Source organism: Podarcis vaucheri, assembly GCF_965113315.1.
Source record: "Podarcis vaucheri genome assembly, chromosome: 3".
Taxonomy (NCBI): Eukaryota; Metazoa; Chordata; class Lepidosauria; order Squamata; family Lacertidae; genus Podarcis; species Podarcis vaucheri.
Genome location: NC_138761.1, coordinates 30220918 through 30243049, shown reverse-complemented (window position 1 = coordinate 30243049; position 22132 = coordinate 30220918). Strand labels below are relative to the sequence as shown.

The 22132-nt window shown below is 43.2% G+C and overlaps 1 long non-coding RNA gene across 1 annotated transcript in view; it reads left to right on the top strand.

Annotated features, from left to right (window-relative positions):
• LOC309529778 overlaps positions 1-19799 on the top strand; it is a 36348-nt gene extending 16549 nt beyond the window's left edge. The window contains exon 3 of the long non-coding RNA XR_014218446.1: positions 19574-19799. This is a non-coding gene — a long non-coding RNA (uncharacterized lncRNA). The remainder of the gene's footprint in view (positions 1-19573) is intronic.
• The last annotated feature ends 2333 nt before the right edge of the window (positions 19800-22132 follow it).

The following is a 22132-nucleotide window of genomic DNA, read 5'->3' as shown; positions in this document are numbered from 1 at the left end:
GAGAACCAGCTGTAACTCATGCCTGTAAAGGTGATTAGGCTGGTCAACATGCAAAACAGGGCTTTCTGGCAGTGGTACCCCTATTATAGTATGCAATTTCTATGGATATTATGCAGGTCCCATCGCTCATGTTTTTTTTTTAAAAAAAAAGCTTTAAAGGCCTATTCTCAAATTATGTTCATCTCCTCCAGTGTTTTTTAGGGGAATTAATGCTCTAACATACCTGTTTACATATGGAACATGATATTTTAGGATCCTTCTAACCACATCAGTGGATACGAAGCAAAGTTGAGAGTAATGAAGCCCAGATATGACAGTGTGTGAACCAAGGTGAATTAATTCATGTCTAGCTGTATATTGATGATAATCAAGAGGTATATCGAGCATGAATTAATATTACCATCAATGCAACAAGCCATGAATGATCCTTTAATGTCTTCCCACAATTACAAATTTTTCTTACAAAATGCATTTAAATATTATATACATTAATTTAGTTTCAAGGCCCAAAATTATGTCGCACAATATTAATCTCAACCCTCTGTATTCTCTTATAAGCCAGTTATATCACTTGATTTCTTATACCTACTTTATAATTACCTTTAATTACCAGTTTATAATAAGTTTATTCTGTTAATTCAAGGTTGTTCATGCCCTGAAGCATAAACCAATAACAGTATCATTTGAACCTGTGACTAATTAGAAATGTGTAGTGCCATTAGGTAACTTGTTAATGGAAATAATTTCATCCTTTAAGTAACCCGCCTACCACTTGTTATTCCTATGGATGGAGTTCTGAATGTAAGTTCAGGACCAACACTACCTCTCTGGTAAATATGTGTGTATAAATGATCACAACATCAAAAAGCAGAGGGAAAAACCCATGGGCATGAAGTAAGCTTGCATTGCTTGTTTAAGGAGAAAACTACGAAGGCAAATGAGTATAGTTTCTCCAATAAAGCTTTCCTTCAGTGATTCATGCTATAGGAGCGTATTTGTCAGTGATCCTGGGAAGATCGGCGAACTAATACCAGTGTACTGTAAGAAGCAAAGATCACCAGTGCTGAATCAATGATTCTTCAACATCAACTTCGTTGGACTGGTCATGTTGAGTGGATGCCTGATTATCGTCTTCCAAAACAACTACTCTATTCCGAACTTAAAAATGGAAAGCGTAATGCTGGTGGTCAACAAAAGAGGTTTAAAGACTGTCTCAAGGCAATTTTTTTGTATAAACAGCAACAATTGGAAACACTCGCCTGCCAGTGCTCCAACTGGAGAACAGCCTTTACCAAAGGTGGCATGGACTTTGAAGACACTTGAACTCAGGACGCAAGGGAGAAATGTGCTAAGAGGAAGGCACGCTTGGCAAATCCACACCGTGATCAACTACTGCCCGGAAACCAATGTCCCCACTGTGGAAGAAAGTGTGGATCCAGAATTGGCCTCCACAGTCACTTACAGACTCACTGTTAAGACCGTGTTTATGGAAGACAATCTTACTCGGCTACGAATGATCGCCAAAGAAAAAGAGAGCTATAGGATTCTGGAGAGTTCAAAGGAAAAAGCAGAGGAACAGCTAGAAGTATTACCTGACTGAAAAAAATGTTCAGCTACCTCAGGAATTGCTTATTGGAGTTACTGAAGCCCAGGGCTAATGCACCTTCTTTGCATACAGAAACGTCTTTGTTTAGTCTCCAGCTTCTCCAGGTAAAAGATGTAATTACCTGATTATGGGGAAGGCCTCAACCTGAAAGCCTGGAGAGCTGCTGCCCATCAGAGTAGTCCAGGAACAGGGAACCTTTTTCAGACCGAGGGCCACATTCTCACCTGTGCAGTCTTCTGAGGGCTACATGCCAATGGTGAATGGTGAACAGGGCCAAAGGTAAAAGCAGGCAGAGCAATGAATGCAATTGTTACCTTTCTGCTGTAAGCTAGTTTCTATCTATGCACACTTTTGTGTCCCTCATCCAGACAAGAGGCATTACTAGACTTCAAGGATGCATTGCAGGCAGACAAAATATTGATGATGGTGATGATGATGATAATCAAAAGATCAGTTCAGTTCATCACCTTTGAGCAGACTTTTGCCTTGGCAGGAGGTATAAAAATTATTGTAAATAAGTGTTCAGATGCCCTGCACGCTCTGGTTTGAACCAAATCACTATATTTGTGATTGTCACCCCAGTATGATTCTTACAATTATTTAATAAGTCCAGGCACCCCGTCATAGGGAAGCTCAGAGGATAGTGACAAGAGAGAGGGCCTTGTCAGTTGTTGCTCCCCATCTGTGGAATGCTCTCCCCAATAGGGTCTCCCTGGTGCCTTCACTAACATCTTTTTGGCTCCAGGAAAAGACTTATCTTCTTTTCCTCAGGCCCTTGCTTTGTTATTAGTGAACTGCCAAACTGGCCATTACAGGGGTAGTTCCATTTTCATATTCATTTTTGTGGCATGATGTGTTAATATTAATGTATTAAATATGTTGTAAGTCGCTTGCAGCCCTTCAGGTAACAAGTGACTAACAAGTATATTAAATTAATATATCCATTCTATGTTGTCATCCCCAATCCAAATGTAAACAACATCAGCAACAACCAAAAACCTGCTGTAGACAAAGTCCACACTGGAAGAAAGAAGGAAAGATTGGGAGAGGCAAAGATGGGCACACAGGGTGGAGATAGGGAAGGGGGAGAAGGAAAGAAAGAGAAAAGAGATTTTGCAAAATGTGTTTAGACGAAAAGAACTGAGTCCCCACATGAAAATTGCACACATAGGATACGCGGGCCTGCTCTTTCCAGCAGTTAGCAATATGAAGTGTTTCTGAAGAAGCAAGCAGGGAGGGGGTTGTGTGTCGGGAACTGAAGTGGACAATTATGGGATAAATGACGCCTGGCTGTGAAACGAACTTTGAGTGGAAAATAAAATTAGACTTTATTTGCTAAATATTTCTTGCAAAAAATTAATTTTTTTTCCGGGATTGTTCTGCTCCAGCCTTTGGCGTTTGATTTAAAATTCTGGTCTCACACAGCTGGTGACAAAGTGAGCCTTTGATTAATCAGAGAATTGGTCTAATCATCTATTGCTGGGAATAATAAATGAGAGCAGATGAAGTCCATACAAGATGCTTCTTGAACTAAGCATTTTCTGGGCAGAAGCAGCACTTAAGAGAATCCAGGGGACAGCCTATCTTACCTCTGGGGGGGGCAGTTAATGACCGCTGAGTGTTGGTAGACTGCTTGGTTTACATTGCTCTCTCCTTAACTTGCTGGCATGGCATTTTTCTACCATCTGACTTACACCTAATCATTTATATTACTTTTGAGAGGAGTAAATAGTGGCAGGGCAACCATCATTTTGTCATTTTGGCAGACCTGGAGGAGGTGCTTGTTCTCCTCCAAATCACTTCAAATTAACATCTTAGCCAACTTCAAAGTCTCTTTCCCATGCACTGAGATGCTTCCATGCTACAGAGGAGGAGAGCAGGCAGGGAAAGCCCACAGGACTATTGTGAAGATCATTTGCTCTTCTAAATATTTCCATGTCCCCACTAGAACATGGGTGGGAAAAAATGTTAAGCCCTACGGGCACATTCTCTTCCAGGCAACCTTCCAGAAGCAGACTTTGTGTTTTCAAATTTCTTTTCTTTCTCTTTTTTTGAATATTTTTGTATTAGTTTTCAATTACAGTCCAATAATAGCCTCATTATAACAATTTATAATACAATTATTAATACCAATCATTCAAGTATCAAATCATACAATTTAGTTAAAGAGGCCACCTGCATGCTAGATTTGATGATTTGATGGTTTTCTTGATTTCTGTGTTCCAAAATCTGATTAGTTTCAATTACATTCCGGTCATAATAATGATCCCTTGTAGAACAACTGCAATATTAATAACTACTATTCGTGTTGACACATTAAATGAGTTATAAAATTTCAAGTGAGGAACTTAAACTATATCCTTGTTCTTCCTGTGTGAGGCAAATATTATGCCTGTGGTGTTTCTTCCTGTCCTTCTAAGATGTTATGTCTTTCTTTCCCCCGATTTGCTGTTATCCATCATGCCTTGGGCGAAGCTGATATCCCATTGTTGTTCCAGAAATTTCTCCATAGCTCCATCCAGTGCTTTGTTGTTTTGCACTGAGAAATTTAATGACAGCTGCAAAAGTCACTCTGTCCCAGCAAATAAACTGTTGTCACCATTTTTTCTCTCACCCTGGGAAGAAGAGGAGTCTGTTGAACTGCAGATGACCTTATGAGTTCCTTGGCAGCTCACAGACTCCTTTCATCCTTCCTTCCAGCTGATTATCCTTCCAATTAAATTAAATTCCAAGTTCTCTTAGCGTTATTCAGTTCACTTTGTAACATAATAAAGGATGGGGAAGAGTCAGTTCTAAGTTAACCTTTTGCAAAATAGAGCTTTGCTCCCTTTTCCCTATTTTTTTTACACACACAGTTCCATTTGATGTTATACTCCATATTTATAATCCAATTTCGTCCACCCTCACTTGTACAAATATAATTTGAACTAACATTCAGAGGAGGGTTGCCAAATCATAAATGTAAAGAAGTAAACTTTAAATAAAGATACCACAAGCTCCCCTCCCCACCCACATCTTTTGCGCCGAATGAAGTCTTATCTCAAATTCAAACCTTAAAGTCTTGCAGTTGGTTTGTTCCGCAGTTTGTGATCTCATCTCTTCTCGCGCATGCATGTCCTTTAGTCCAATTAAGCTCTAAATAACAGGAGAACCTCTGCTTCTTAATGACGGTGTTGGAGGGTTTTCACCAGGTGAAGTGCTTTTGCACCCAGCACCTCCCTGCCCCACACATTGCATGCTGGAGTGAGAGCCACACACTGCTTTCTCCCTGTCCCAGGGGGGGGGGGATTGCAAGGATGATTTACCCTCAGTCATCCTAGTTTTTCCTTCACCTATGATCTCCAACCTGGGCTGCCTCCATTAAGGCAGAGCGGAACCAGAAGCCTTGTGTTTTTACATTTCATCAGTGTCCTTTGCAATGCCAAAATTCGGTGCTCCCCAGCTCTCACTTTTTGTTCTAGGTCATTCTTGTTGTGACTGCTGTGGTGCCCTCTTGGCTTGGCTTGCCAGTGTGGGCAAACCAGTCATGCTTCCCTAACTCTGCCTGTTCCACAAGAGCATCTGCTTGGCTTGCAGAAGGTCCCAGACTGAATCCTCAGGTAGGGCTGGGAAAGACCCCTGTCAAAAATCCTGGAGAACTCCTGCCAATCAGTGCACGCAATACTGAGCTAGATGGACCAACAGTTTGACTCCTTATAAGGCAGCTTCCTAGGCTACACTGAACCGAATAGTAATCCTCACCCAATGCCACCAACAGCAACGTTCTCATTGGCTTCTTGAAACCAGTAAGCTAGAATTTCACCATGAACATCTAAATTGCCTTTGACGTTTCTCTACTGAAAGATAGGGCGATGGATTCTTTGCAACCCCCTAAAATGAGCATGCCAGAGGAAGCAGGTGCAATAAGCTTTTGCCCGTATAAATATGTGGACGCTAGCAGTAGAAATATAACACAAGCTGGTGTTATATATCAAATCCCTTTTTATTCAAGGAATTTCGTGTTTCCTGCGATGGGTCAAGCCTGTAAAAACAGAGACAGGAAATCAATAAGTAGAGCAAGAAATAAAATAAAAAGTATCCTTGGTTTCAGGCATGCTGTTTCCTCTCTTCATCACTGCTGTAACTAAGTGTCTTATGATTTGTACCAGCCTTCATGCTGCTGGGTCTCTCTATCTCTTCTGGGTGATCTTTCAGCCAAAGGAGTGTTAAAATACTGGATGAAATTTCACTGTCCTTCACTTCTGTTGGTATAGAATTGCTAGCTTGTTAAATAAGATTTAAAAGGTAGATTAGTCAACTAACGTTTCAGTTGATTAACCAGTGAGAAACCCTAAAAAGCTTTGCAATTACCTAAGAGCACTGCAGGAGCACCACACTTCCTTTCCCAAGTTAACTTGTCCCCCCGTCAGTCAGTAGTGGATTTTGTTTTTTTTCCTTTTCCTTCTGATGGAGGGAAGGTAACCAGGCCCTCTGGCTAAATTGACACAAGTAGTAATGGGGAGGAAGCAACTAGAATAGTAGGCACAAAATTGCAGGCTCTGCTTACAGCAGCTGGATCAGAGCTGCCGTCGTAACCATGAAAATGAATGTAAGCTTTGAAAATTTAATGAAATACGAAACCTAGTGAGCAACTGGTTTCAGTATCGCCAGTTAAATTAAATTTATAAAAAGGATTTAAAGAATGGATTTGCTGAGCAACGGTCATACTTTGAAATTAATTTGCGTGAAAACGATGAGAAATTAATTTCCAAAATGTATAAACTGTTACTAGCATGGGAAACGAAGGATGAAATGGTTAAAACAACAATGACGGGCAAAAGATGTTGGACACAAGATAGATATTGCTGCCTGGGAAAAGCTTTGGGAAACAGATATGAGATTTACAGCACGTTATGGCTTGAAAGAAACTTATTATAAGATGATGTATAGATGGTATTTAACGCCAAAGAATGTATCAAACAAGTGTTGGTAATGAAAATGAATACCTTAGAATATGCAGAGATAGCACTGATAAGAGCCACAGATTCCAACTCCATACTCACCTTCAAGTCAAATGTGGCCAACTACCCACATCCATTTTGTGGAGATTCGGCATGTTGTTTTGCGTCAAGCACTCAGCAAGCATTACATTGTAGTGCCAAACAAAAGTAAACATGGACAACACAGCAATTCAGAAAAAGAATTGTGTTCTTGTGGAAACAGAAGTTCAGCACATGAATGGAAAGATCATGTGCAAATTTGCTTAGAGGACTGAGAACACAACTGCATCCTTTCCATAGAATGAAGGAGACTCACACTTGTAAAACGACCTTTGCCTCAGAACATTCAGTTCTCATTGTCCCTTTACAATCTGCTTCTATCCATGCTTTCCTTCACCATAAGGAACGGGTTGGAAGTGTGTGAGAAATAGCATGTGGTTCCTGGCCTTGTTGCTCTCCTATCTGGGTCATGAACATATGAATAGTATTCTAATGATGCAAGGCCTTTATTACTGCCATTGATTTTTTTTTAACCCAATTTCATCGTGGATTTAAATAGAGTTTTGCTTAAAATTCAATGGCACAATATGGTCCCCCGACATTAACACATCCGAATATTGACAGCGAATGAAAACACAGCCATTTTCCCTTCCAAAGCCCTTCCTCTTGAAACATTATAATGTACCCCCTGGGCTCCAGCTGTTTCATAATATGCAGCAAATGGAGTGAAAATGCTATTGGATACAGGTTGGCTGTAAGAATACTTTTTAAAAAAATCCTATATGAACAGTACCCAGCCTTTTAATCAAATAATTTCCTAATCGCTCACTGTGGCATCCCAATCAACTCATCTCCAGTTAAACTCGTCTCTCTCGCCCCAGCCCCCTCCTCCTTACCACTTTCGCTCCACACTTTACTTCAGAAAACGTTCAGCGCAGCCCATTAAGGAACGCTTTAATTCAAGAGAGCCTGGCTGATCAAGAAAAATTAAGCTCCTAATAACAGCAAAATCGAAAGAAATTTGGATAAAATGACTCTCCGCATCACAGATTTTGTTTACTAGTGGGTAATTAATTCTCCACATATGCTGGGAACATCTGTCGTGGTGACCTGCCATACTATCTGTGAAATGACTGCTGTGCAGCTCCTCCGCAGGCCATTAGCAACCATCGGAAAGAAGGCTTTCTCCTTCCTGCCCCCAGCCTGGGCAGTTTTTTACTTTTGTTCCAATCTGCCACAATGCAAGTTGCCCTCTACTCCTTCCTTCTGTCTTCTCGCTCAAAAGCCTATTAGGAAAAACCCCCATAGAAGGGGGGGGGCAGGGGAAGCAAGGTAGAGAAGAATGAGTTTAATTCCTAGGTAATCCTATCAAGCCGCTTCTCTCCTACCTTTCATTACCTCCAGCTGGTCACATGGGAACTCATGAGATACAGGGAAGAGCACATTAGGCAAAAGTATATCTGCCTCCTTCTCTTCCTATGGACAAATCCTAACATTCCCTATAATAAACCAAAGAGCCAAAGTGTAGGATATGATGATGAATTGGGGGGGGGGGGACTTTTGTTGGATGGAAAAGAATGTCATCCTTGTTTTCAGCAAGGATGGGAAAGCACACTTAAGGTGGGCAGAATGGGGAATTGGGTTCATGTTGTTAACAATTGGCTTTTATGGAGATCTAGCAGCATGTGCAAAGCCTTTTATGTAAGTTACATCTCAGTGCTGAAGGCAGAGATGTATGTTTCCAAATTTTCTATTCCCACTGTTCAAATTCTGAATTCCGAATTTTGAATCCTGAACTCATGTTTGTAGTTTGAATATTACCCTTTTCGCTCTGCTTTCCAGATTTAAACGCTTCTGACGTGTTAACATTTCTCCATTGTTTTATTTTTGCCAGGTTCCAGAAACAAAACTTCACAAGCTCTCAGCTTTCAAATACTAATTACCGCTGCATTTTGTCTATTAAATGTTGTCAGATCCTAAGACTCATTGCTTGTTATCTACTCACTCCTATAAGATAATAAAGTGCCACTTCAGATCATGCTGTAAAACATTCCAAGACCAAAAAACAAAAGCCTTTCAGCCTAGTAGAACAATTGGAACCAATCCACATACACCAAAGGATGTTTGCCTTAACTTCTGTGCTGTGTAAACATGAACAGTTCTCCATATTGGGACCATCTTCAAAGGCAGCCCCAGGTGCAATGCATGGCAATAGTCTAACCTGGAAGTTACCAGAGCACAAACGACTAAAGCCAGACTGGACCCAGATGACATCACAGCTGGGCTACCAGCTGAAGCTCATGGAAGGCCCTCCATGCCACCGAGGGCACTTGCAGCCCAGAACAGGGATCAGACCAAAGACAGGAAGTTCTTTCTCAGGTCTGCTCCAAAGCTGCGCCTCCTCAGCACCTACGATTGGCTACTGAGCCTTGCAAGTGATTCCCAGCTGTTAGTGCAACCAGAGGAGCAGGAAGTGACCCCTCTTTTCATGCCAAGACCAGGAGGATGGAGTGCATGCTTTCCATGGCCAAGGGGGCTTCAATTACCACTCCCCATGATTGCAGAGGGAAATGGGTACTCTTACTCAGCCATCAACAACTAGGGAAGTTATAGTCCAAGTCCAGAGCCAAATTAAATATTACATTAATCATGCAGTCTACGTAGGCTTGTTGCCTCAGGATGCAACCATATGGACACTTGAGAATAAACACCAGTGTACAGTGGTACCTTGGGTTACATACACTTCAGGTTACATACGCTTCAGCTTACAGACTCCGCTAACCCATAAACAGTACCTCGGGTTAAGAACTTTGCTTCAGGGTGAGAACAGAAATTGTGCTCTGGCGGCACAGCAGCAGCAGGAGGCCCCATTAGCTAAAGTGGTGCTTCAGGTTAAGAACAGTTTCAGATTAAGAACGGACCTCTGGAACTAATTAAGTACTTAACCTGAGGTACCACTGTATACTGTAAGACGTTATTCCGTGCACATAGGATTGCACTGGTTAATTGCGCATTACAGTGCTGGACTGCAACTTTAGCCTTTGGCTAACACTTTGCGAATTCACGGCTCCCTTCGCCTGAAATCAGCACTCAGGTGGACAAGCTCCATTCAGATGCCATTGCATAATCAGGCGCTTAGAATTTCAAGCATTGTCTTCAAGGGCACGTAGAAAAAAATTTCTACAGAGAAGCAACTTTCTTTATCCCCATAGGACTAGATTATGCCAGAATGAGGAGAGAACACCTGCATCTCCACTAGGACACCTGCTTATGCAATAAATGCCACTTCACTAGCACAGCCACAGTCTGTCAATGAGGAAGGGAGGAAAAAGATGCAGACTGCTAAGAAAATTAGTCTGAAAGATCACAGCACAGGCAGCAGGGCTTTGACTCTGGCAAAGATATCACCTGCACTCTCGTTCCTACTGTTGAGAGGCATTGCGGTGCTTGCTATTTTAGTTTTTCTTTATTAAAAAAACACTACTATATTTAATTGATGCTTCTTTTTGTTGCTTTTTATTGTTGTCGTTGGTCCTTTTATGGCACATTTGTTTTGTCCTGAAACTCAAGATTAATGTGCAGGTTTTATTGCCACTATGAACAATTTGGTTGTTTCATTTGGTTTAGATCCTGTTTAGTATCTTGATGCCAAATTTAAAGGACTTTGCCAGATCCTTTGGTAATGTAAATTGGATTTCAGCTATGTCAAACTAGATCTCATAGATTCACTTGCAGGGCATGCCTGGATCATAGATTTTTGCACTATTTGATTCAGTGTTGCACATTGCTAAGTCACAGGGAAAGGAGTCGGTTTCTGTATTTAAAAAGGCATGACTTTTCCTCCTGCTTCAGAAATACTACTACTGCTAACAAAAGCAACAAATCTATGCATTTCACATGCATGTCAATATGATTTGCAAACATATAAGAGCGTCTAAAATAGTTTTTTTAAACAGTGCAAAAATAACTAGATTGCTTTATTGCATTTTACTTAACTTTTGTTGTAATATTATGCTGATCTGTTTTGTTTTGTCTCTGTATTTTAATCTTAATGTTAATGTTTTTAACTGCCTGAAGTCTTTTTTAAAAATAAAAATAAATCTGCTCTTATTTGAAGTCTTGCTTTCCCCATAGTTGCAGCTTTGGATTGCAGCAGAAATCAAGAAGGGCTCAGTCTCTCTAGCTATCAGCTTCTAGCTCTCAACTCACACACATTCTGGCTTTCGTCTTTCTCACTACCAACCAGGTGAGGGTGGAGCCCATCCATTTGCCCTCTGGCATAGAGCAACTTCTTTTGTTGTTCTAATGATGGTACCTAGGTCTATTAACTCTGGGGTTGCCATATTTCAAAAAGTGAAAATCCGGACAGAAAAGTTGTTGAGCTTTTGCTTTATTTTGGGAAAGTTGTTAAGCTATTTTTGGAGGGGGGGGGCTACAGTAATCAGAGTATGTTCGGGATATTCCGGACATATGCCAACCCTAATTAACTAACAATGAAAGTTGCCTGACTAGTTCAACAATGGAATCCTCCTCTAGATTTTAATCTTTGCTGGATCCAGGATCCCAGGAATTAGAAGGGACTCAGGCATCATACAGACTGACCCCCGCCACCAACACACAACAATATGAAAACAGATATTAGCAGACTCACTTGACACCCATGTTGGTGACCCCAGCAGAGATATTGTAAATCAATCAATCAATCAATCAATCAATCAATCCCAAACCTGTGTTTGCTGGTTCACAGTGGATATCTGTAACATCACTTGAAAGTTTCCTGGATAAATCGAGACAATACAAAGGAAATTACCGTAACTATAAGTCAAGCACTCATCTCTTCCCATTGATCTCCAGGGGACTCGAAGCAACTTACAGGTGGCTGGATTGTGCCCCAGTTTATTTTTGAAATAATGGGTGGTTGTTCCATTACACTGAGGATTGGTATGCTTTTCTGTAAATTAATTCTGAAGGGTCAGCAGTATAATTCTCTTGTGAAATCAACTTCCGCGATAGCTGCCTAGGTATACAGCATTAAAAGTAGTCGGGGAGAATGATACTAATGCCCAGGAGAGTTCTTCATAATTAGCTGTCATTTATACAGCTACTTTCTTCAGCACATACAAAATGTACATAATTACAGTGTGCTACTAGTGGATCCGTCCTAGGAAGAGTGGGGTGGGGGAATGCATCACCAAATACAGCTCAGCATAGTAGGAAATACTGTGATCAGGTGACCTGCATACCTGCTAAGTCTGCAAGACAGGTGCTAATGGTCAGTGGCAACTTCAGAGCCCTGGCTCTTCCTTTTATAGTTATTTATCTTTAAACCAGATTTGGCCTGGGTAGTCCTCCTTTCTTGGGCCAGAGTCTGTGAAGTAGGATATATGTCACATGTCGGCCACCTTAGCAAGAGAAGTACTAAGCCCAGTCAACTGAATGAACCCAAATCCCATATGGGTGATAAATTAATTATCTACATCAAGCTGTGTGGATTGTTGCTTCTTTAAGCAAAGTGAGGCAATTGTTTTCACATGTCTGGAATGGGAAAGCTGTGGCTCTCCAGATGTTGTTTGACTACAACGTCATCATCCCTGATTGCTGGACTTTGTTGGCTGAAGCCAACTGGAGTTGGAGCCTAACATCGTCCAGAGGACCACAGGCTCCCCATCCTTGGCATACAGTAGGATAAAAAGAATGTGGCAAAAAGAGAAAGCCATGCTGGTTTAATTGATTTATCATTTTTGATTCCATTCCCTGTTTCCTCTTTGGTATCAAAGGCTGTTGTGTTGACCTCCCAATGTAAGAAGTAGTAGAAAACAGGTAGAAAGGCTGGGCTGAGCCAGGACTTTGCATTGGAATGCAAAATATGAGTATAGGAAGCTGTCTTATGCCTAGTCAGACCACTGGTCCATCTCAGTATTGTTGATGTACAGACTAGCATTTGCACCCATGCTAAGGAGGCTAGCTTAAGGAGGCAGGGCAGGGCGCACGGCACACACAGCTCTGCCCTCCATCACCTCGCTGTCACTCCCTAGCCTCTGCCGCTGGAGGTACTTGCCTCACTCTGCCCAGTGATAGGGCTGTGCTTGGCTACTGCTGCATATGCTTGCAGGGGAGCACCTAGTATGTACCTACAGTATCACCTTGGCTCTCAGAGACTGTTCTGAAATCTAGAGACTTCCGGGTTGGTGCCTCCGGCAATGGCGGATTTCCTCTGACCGGGAGGAATCTGCTCTGTGGAAATTTGGGTCTGGCCGCCACGGCGAAGGCGGAGACCCGTATAAATCACAGGCGGGAGAAGCCTGTGAATGTGGGATTCGACGGGCACCCTTTGCGCCTCCCCTACCCGCGGGGAAACCTGGTTTCGGGGATCCGGAGCGACGTGGGGCGAGCGGCGAGGTGCTTCAAATCGTCTGCTTCTTCCACGGAGCAAAGCCGGATAGCTGTTGCCGGAGAGCATTGACTTTTTCCTGTGGACAATTTGACCCCAAAGTAATTACCCTTGAGTAGAGCTGAGACGGGAGAATCTGATTTTAAAAGTTTAATTTGGCATCGAAACGAGGAGGTTCAAAACAGGAAGTCCGCCTTCCCTACTTGTAAACAGACTGAGGCAAGGAGGCTGTAGGCTGAAGTCTTGGAAAGCCTTTTGTAAAAGCCTAAATTTCCATCGGTAAAGAGCATAAAACCCCCCTTGGAGGCAGGAGAAGAGGGGGGGAGTTGTGGACTGAGTATGCCGCAGGAGAGAGTGAAGGGAGTTAAAATAAAGCCGCTCTGACCCTGGAAATGGGCTGCCAGTAGGACTGACGTTTTGGAATGTTCATTGACAGCACTTAGAACGTTCCTTGACAGCTAGCAAAGGAAGAGAAATACATTGTTTCTATTGTCTCCTGCTGCTTCTAAAAAGGAGTAAAAAGTAACTGAAATCTGAAATTAACTTTGGGTTGTATGAGTTGTGTTTAAAGGGGACATTGTTTCCCTCTAGTGGAAATCTCTGAAATTGGTTACTTTATAAGAGCTGGGCTAGGGGGATTTCCAGCTGCAAGATAAGAACTGTGAGACTCTGAGATTGACCTTGAATTTCTCAAGTGTTATGGTAAATGGAAAGGGAAAAAACAGGTGAAATGTCAGCAGAAGAAGCCTTAGTGGTCGCATTAGTGAAAATAAACGATTCGTTGGAACAGCTTCACAGGAAAATAGACAACCTGGGACAAGAGGTGAACACCAACACAGAAACCATTCAGAGATCAATACAGGAATTTACTTCGACACGGCAAACTGCGGATGAAGTCAGGGAGAAACCCTTGCTGCTGAATGTAAAACAATACAACTGGAGTGTGACAGAGCCCCATCCATTCAAAGATGTGACATCTGTTATGATGGAATTTAAAGAAAAACAGAAGAATTTGAGGACCAGAGCCCTACCTGAATTGGGAAAGGAAAGCCTGACAGAGCTTCAGGAGGAGACTGGACTAACATCGGTTGAGAAAGAGAGGCTTTTGGGGGCCAGTATGACCGCCAAAAATGTGAATTTATTTAAGGGTAACTGTGAAGGACATTGGATTGAAGAGAAGGGGGATTGGGAAATATGGACAAATCTGAAGTTGCTATTGTTGGGCCGAGTCGTGGTGGGGATGAGGGTTGCTGTGATGCCGGGGATGTTGCTTTTGTTTCAAATAGTGCAAGTTTTGGATGGGATGGATTGTATCAGGAGGTGGCAGAGGGATGTTTTTGGAGTTGTTTGGCAGGGCAGGAAGCCTCGAGTAAAACTTAAGATATTGACGGATGCTAAAGAAGGAGGTGGACCTGCCCTGCCAGACCCCTAAACTTTGTTGTGAACCATCTGCTCTTTGCTGGCTGAGAGAATGGTTGTCTCCTGGAAGCACAGAAGTGTTGGATAATGGCAGATGAAGTTGATGGACTAGATAGAATTGGCGGAAAAGACTGGCAAGATCCGAGACCAGGGAGAAGAGTCGGTGGAAGAAGACTGGGAAAAGTTTAAAGATTATTTATAGAAATATTGTAAAATTAATGAATGTTAGAAGAACATTGGAATGAAGTTATATGGCTTCAGTAGAAATGTTATAAGGAATTAAGTATAAATAGATTAATAGAGTATTAAAGGGAAATAAGGTTAAAATGTGTTAAGATAATTATAGGATAGAAAACAGAGGAAGATGGAAAGGAATTGCTGAAACAATTAACAGAAGTGGAATACAAAAAGGGAGGTGTGAGGAGGTCGAGGAAATAAGGGAAAGAAAGATAAGATGTTGAAATTGAAATTTTAAATGGTTTTTGTTTTGTTTTGTTTTGTCTTGTTTGTTTCTTTTATTATGTTTGTTTCTTTATTATGTATTGTATTGTATTGTATTGTATTGTATTGTATTGTATTGTATTGTATTGTATTGTATTGTATGTTTTTTCTTTTTTGGCTTTTTTGTAGTGTTGTGTTTAATTTGTTGGAAATTTAATAATTTATTTATTTTTTAAGAGACTGTTCTGAAATCTAGTGAGCAATCTCTACCATCAACAACTGCATCCGGCTAAGGATCCAGAATCAAGTGAATGGGGCACTCTTTTGTTGTTCTTCACTTTCATTTGTGCGTGTGTGCGTGTGCATGTGTTATATACACCAAAAGTCTAAGCAGATACCATTACCATGATAAATCACTTTTTAATCAGTAATAATTTTGCACTAAGTGCTGTGTAAATGCCCTTTGTTTCACTACTTAAACTGTCAACCGGACTAACAATGGGAATTCCAGAGCAGTGCCTGTCATTAGGAGTAGGAAGTAGGGAGGGAAGAGAGAAATCAATACAATTTTTAATTAAGGGTGCCTCATGACTAGAGCTTTTAAACAAGGAATTCTCCTTGTCAGAACATCTCGCCTTTAAACCCTGTTTCATATTCTGTCAGCTCAGAAGTTAACGGGCAAGGAAACGGAAGGGATTTACAATGGGCTCCTTTTCTGAAACAGGAAAGGATGGGCACGTGAGGGGAGATTCTAGATCAGGGGTGGTGGGGAACCTCTTCTCTGTCAGGAGCTGTGTTCTCTTGGGAGTAATCTGTCAGGGACACAACCTTGTGACCACAAGACTGCCTTTGGCCCCATCTGCACTGTGCATTCAAAGCTCTATTATACCACTTTAAACAGTTATGGCATTCCACAAAGTATCCTAAGAACTTGTTAAGAGTGCTCAGAGCTTTTAATAGACCCCATAAAGGTAAAGGGACCCCTGACCATTAGGTCCAGTCGTGACCGACTCTGGGGTTGTGGCGCTCATCTCGCTTTATTAGCCAAGGGAGCCGGCGTACAGCTTCCGGGTCATGTAGCCAGCATGACTAAGCCGCTTCTGGCGAACCAGAGCAGAGCACGGAAACACCATTTACCTTCCCGCCAAAATGGTACCTATTTATCTACTTGCACTTTGACGTGCTTTCAAACTGCTAGGTTAGCAGGAGCAGGGACTGAGCAACGGGAGCTCACCCCGCCGCGGGGATTCGAACCAGAGTTACAATTCCCAGGATGGTTTAACAACCAGTACTTCTTCCCAGGGCATTTTGGAAATTGTAACTCTGGGGGGAAATAGGGGTCTCCTGACAATTCTCAACATCTTTAACAAATTACAAATTCTCAGGATTTTTTGGTGGAAGCCATTACTTTTAAAGTAGTATCCTTTTGCTTAAAATGTACAGATGGAGCCTTTCTTTCTTTCTTTCTTTCTTTCTTTCTTTCTTTCTTTCTTTCTTATGCCACCTTCTCTCTCTCCCCATTTCTGCCAGCCCCCTACCTCCCTATTCCTCTTCCTACCTGCCCAATAGGCCTCTGGGGGAAGAGGGGTGGGGACCACTCTTTTGACTTTCATCTCTGTTTTCCTCCCTATCACTCTTCTCTCCCTTTGAGTTTCCCTGATACTCACCTTAAATTCGGCCACAAGAATGCATCTGTCAGGCAGCAGGTTCAAAACCCCTGAATGTAGAGGAAGGAATCCAGCACTCAGGCATCCCTCTCAGCTCAAGTGGGTTTATCAGACACAGCATAAAATCTGCAGATATTGATGTCCCTTGAAATTACTAGAGAGATCTCGCCCTTTAAAGGCTTTTTGAAATGATTTGATAGACTGTAAAACAGACGTTCTTGTCAGTAATATTTCACAATATAGATTTTTGTGTGTGTCGGTGGAGAAGAGGGAAAAAAATGGTTCCTTATTCTTCTTGAATTATTTGTGCTATTGACTGCCTTGAGCTGTCTTGTCTTTGTTTTGTTGTTCTGCTTCCTCCTCAGCGATTTCATCTCCCTCCTTTTTAAGGGTTTCTGAGGCTGGTTTGGTTTTTATCCTATCTAAGAGAACTTGCTGGTTAAATTCCCTCCACCCTCCCACATAGCAATCAATGAAGTCAAACAAACTGACGATTAATATGAACAAGATAGACATGTTCTCGTTCAGTAGAAAGGCAGATCTTTGGATGGGGTGCAAATGGTTTAGGATATATGCCTCAATTTAGGCCTGCAATTTGAACCCCAGGGTTTGGCAGTGGCCAGGAGTGTTTTTGCATAGCTAAGGACAGTACACAAACTACACCTGTCCCTACCAGATCTGGCCACAATGGCATGCTTTAGCTTATAACTTCTTTGGACTACTGCAACATGCTTTGCATGGGGCTGCCTTTGAAGATTGTTTACAAACTCCAGTTGCTTCAGAATGCTGCAACCAGGCAATTGACTGAAGCCAGCATGTGACTCCCAGGTTATCGCAGCTTCGCTGCCTGCCTGTCAGTTTTCAGGCATGATTCTAAGTGTTGGCTATTCTAATTAAGATTTGAAATATGCTATTCTCTCATATGAACTGGCCCGTGTGTTTTAAGACCCATCAGAGAGGCTCTTCTGTCTGTCCCACCAATATCTGAAGCACCATTGGCAAAGAACTTGAGAGATGGCATTTTTTGTTTCTTCTGCTAGGCTTTGGAACTGCTGCCTGACCCTCTCTCTCCCTGGCGATCTTCCATAGGCATTTTTATTGAGATAGAACTTCGGCTTCATATGATATGTTTGGAAATGCCTCATAGGAAGAGATTCATAATTGAAATCATCATCACAATCTGATTGATTGTGGCCATTCCTTTTTAAAGGAAAGCTTTTTTAAAAAAGTCTTATTAATGTATTTTACCTCATCTGTTCTTTGGGGGGTTTTGGGGGGGGGTTGCGTTTGTATTTTATTGCAGCTAGCCACCTTGAGCAGCATGTGGTGGAAAGGCTATACATTTACCAAATAGCCAAAAACTAAATAACAACCTCAGAAGGTGGCATTTTTCCACACAAAGCTTGTCGTGTTTTTCCCATGAGTAGTCACTTCTCATACTAGACATGGGATACTACTGTCATTTATTTATTGAATTGGATTTGCTCTGACTATGGTATGGATCCCAGCTAGAAGCATCAGAGCACCATCTCTACTAAGCCAATGGGTTATAAATTTAGATTATTTTTGTAATCTAGTCAGAATTAAGTCCCACTATTATTTGCTCACGGGTTTCCAGCTGTACTCTGTAGTACAAACCATTGTGTACAGTGGTGCCTCGCAAGACGAAATTAATTCGTTCCGCAAGTCTCTTCGTCTTGCGGTTTTTTCGTCTTGCGATGCACGGTTTCCCATAGGAATGCATTGAAAATCAATTAATGCGTTCCTAGGGAAACCGCCTTCAGACCAGGTCCAGGGACAGTCTGTCCCCGGACCTCTTCTGAAGGCTGGGGGGGACAAGGGCTTTTCTTCCCACCCCCAGCATTTTAAAAAACCCTGGGACAGCGGAGGACTTCTCCGCTGTCCGGGGCGATCTTAAAATGCTGGCGGGCGGCATTTTAAAATCGCCCCGGACAGCGGAGGACTTCTCCGCTGTCCGGGGCGATTTAAAAGCCCCTGGGAAGGCAGGCAGGGGGGACAAATACTTTCGCCCCCTGCCCGCCTTCAGAAGGTGTCCCCGCCCCCCCGCCCCACTTCGGAACAGCTTTCTGAAGTGGGGCGGCTGGGGCAGGTGTCCCCACCCCCCGCCCCACTTCGGAACAGCTTTCCGAAGTGGGGCGGCTGGGGCAGGCGTCCCCGCCCCCCCCGCCCCACTTCGGAACAGCTTTCCGAAGTGGGGCGGCTGGGGCAGGCGTCCCCGCCCCCCCGCCCCACTTCGGAACAGCTTTCTGAAGTGGGGCGGCTGGGGCAGGTGTCCCCGCCCCCCGCCCCCCCTTCGGAACAGCGTTTTAAAATGCTGGGGGTCGGGAGCGAAGCGCTGCCGACCCCCAGCATTTTAAAACCTTCCCAGGACACAGGGAGATTTTAAAATGCGGGGGGTCGGCAGCGCTTCGCTCCCGACCCCCAGCATTTTAAAACCTCCCCGGGACAGGGGGAGATTTTAAAATGCTGGGGGTCGGCAGCTAACGCTTCGCTCCCGCCCGCCAGCATTTTAAGATCGCCCAGGGCAGGCGGGGGGAAGGCAGGCAGGGGGAGCAAAGACTTTTGCCCCCCGCCGGCCTTCAGAAGAGGTCCTCTTCTGAAGGCCGGCTGTGGGTGAAAGTCTTTGCTCCCGACCGCCAGCATTTCCCTATGGGCTTTCGTCTTGCGATGCACGCCCATAGGGAAATTCGTCTTGCGATGCGCCTCCAAAACAGAAAACCCTTTCGTCTTTCGGGTTTTCCGTCTTGCGAGCCATTCGTCTTTCGGGGTACCACTGTATTGTGGGCCATGTGTCTTTCTCTTCTTGGTAAGACCATTACCACAGCTAACAAGATAGGCCTGTTTCCTTTTGGGGCAGGAGATAATTTTTTATTTAATTGAAAACCAGGAGAGGTAATTGTAACTTACACACCTACAAAAATGCACAATGAGTTAATAAAGTTGTGTGGCCAAATTTTGAGGGAATGTATTGCTGTGAAGGCTAACACCTCCATGAGATTCTCAGTTTGAGCAGATGAAGCAGTAACGTTTTTTCCTTTCTTTCTTACAGACCCTCTTTCTAAAATAATGGCTTATCCCAAACCTGTTTGTTAGCAATGGTGGATGCGGCCTCCATCTGCATGAATTATCCCCACCTCCACACCTCACTACCAATAAGACAATGAAAAGCGGCGTTCCAGGAAGATTTTGCCTTTTGATCTCCTTTCTGATCTAATGTAATTGTCCACTGGCAGAAGCGCTGTGAGGTGCAGAATAAAGTAATGAAGCTAATCTGATTTCTCCCCCTGCAAACCCAGGATCTATGTGCCCTTTTTGTATTAGGTTCCTAATGAGATTCCCTGGCCTGCATTCCAGCAGCCAGTGCTGAGAGCGTAGGGAGGGCTTCCGCTTCTCACACAGGGGACCTGCTTCCATTTACATTCCACCCTTAATGGATGCAAACCTGCCTGCCCTTGAGTGACAAGGGACCATCCCTCTCTCCCTCCCCAAAAGACAGCCACGGGTGGGAGAAAACATCCCAGGCTTGTGTGAACTGCAAAGCAAAGCTGGACATGGCAAAGCTGAGATGCCGCAGAAGGGAAATGCCATTGTCCCTGGATTCATCAGAGGGAGCAACATCACCAAGACTTCTTCCCTCAGCACCAGAGGAAGAGTCAAGGCTTCCTCTGCTTGTCTGCCATTGGGCTCCTCCCTTTCCCATTGGTGGCTGAAGGCACCAAGGGTGAACAACAGAAAATGCTCTCTGGGTTCCTATGGACTTCCTCTGCAGGAGTCTTGCACAAAATTGTAACCCACCAAGTTAACTACATCCTTGTGATCTGCTGGTCCTAGGGAGACGGCTAAAGCAATAGGTTTATTGAGCTTGTGGTGAGCTATCATATGAGGCTTGACTGCTGAAGACTTGCAGCTGGCTTGATGTATCACACATTGTTCAATCCTACTCATCTGTGAGTTGATTGTTACCAAAAGAAGGATGTTGCGCTGTGACTCAGGAAGGCTCTTTTATGCATTTTCTTCTTGTAAAAGGAAATCTGCCCCCTTAGGACCTTCCCAGAAACTCACCATCGGGGTTCAAAGGGGGAAGTAATGACTTTAAAGTACAGTGTTTTTTGTTTGTTTCTTTGAAAAAGGCTGTGTACACACTCCCATTTCCTCGGCATCCAGTGCCCTCCCATCACTGGTTTGGGGAGTAGGATAGAAATGACATTAGCCACAGCCCATATCCGGTACCTCGCCTGTTGTTTCTTATGAAATACTGCATTTTTATGCATTTCCCTCCAAACCAGCTTCTACCCAAATTGAGATAAAGAACTGCTTTTTAAGCCGCTAATGTGTACACAGCCAAAGCCCCCGCAGAGCTGAAAAGATACAAACAAGGGCTGAAGGGAATCGTTTGGAATTGTATTTAACTAAGGTCTCCAGGAGCTATTTAACAGCCTCAGCTGTGTTCTCTGTGGACAGAGGCCTGCACCACAGAAGCACCATACATAATTCACTACAAGAGAGCCCCAGAACTAAGCAAAGAGGCTAAATTACCGATCAGTTGAAGAAAAAGTGTTCCCTTCAGGTCAAGGTTGAAATCGTTGGTAAACCAGCATGAAAGAGATCACGTCAGACTCTGTGTAGGTACCCTAGTTCTGTCTGGTCTGTGTGGCTTAATTACAAATGCCCATATCTATCTATCTATCTATCTCCACGTTATTTACAAGTCATATTTACTCTCCAGTGAAGCTGACTGATGTCTATGCAAGGTGGATGATGGGAAGGGCATCAATGTTTATAAAGCCACCATTGATTCTGTCACGAAAGGCCAAACAATGCCAGCCCAATAACGGCCTTGTATTCTGTTCGCGGGGCTGTCCTGTCAGAGGTGCGAGGCACTACAACTTAGCCTGAATACAAAAAACATCTCATTACTTCGCAGGACAGGCAACGCTGCTAGTTATCGGCAGCAAGTGTGTGACTTCAGGAGTACAGTTCATAGGGAGTAGATGCCATCTGGCTGTCATTAAGTGGCTGATTGGGCCTTCCTGTGATTGACTGGTGATTGATTGACAGGTATTCAAGAAAGGGAAGCGATGGGCGCTATGAGTCAGCTGCACGCGGGAGCCTTTTGTTTCAATCATGCTGCATGTATTGTTTCAGTCTTATATATAGGGAGCATTTTTCCGTGGGGGTTTTCCCCCAGTCTCTCCCTTTTTATTTTTTGCTCCTAGTGCATCAAGGCCTCTGTTTGAAGTACGCTGGAGGTAAGATGAGAGATGGGATGGGATTGAGAGAAATGCAGTGAGGGAAAAGGAAATTAAAAAGAAGAGTTATGGCTTGAATTTAAGAGCTAGTATATATTGACGTATCACTGACAAACAGCTCTCCCAGATCATGGTTCTGGAGGGGAAAGGAACGGGATGGGAGAAGGTACCCCAATACGATTATAGCTAGGCCCATGACACAAATTTGCATATGCCAATCAATATGCATAGATGCCTCTGGGCAAATTAAGGTGCAATGTACCTAGTCGCTTTGTAAACAAAACATAACAACAGTTTTTAAAAAGTAAAGGAAAAGAACAGGAAAGCTCAAGTCCAGCACAAAGACCTGGGCCACCTAC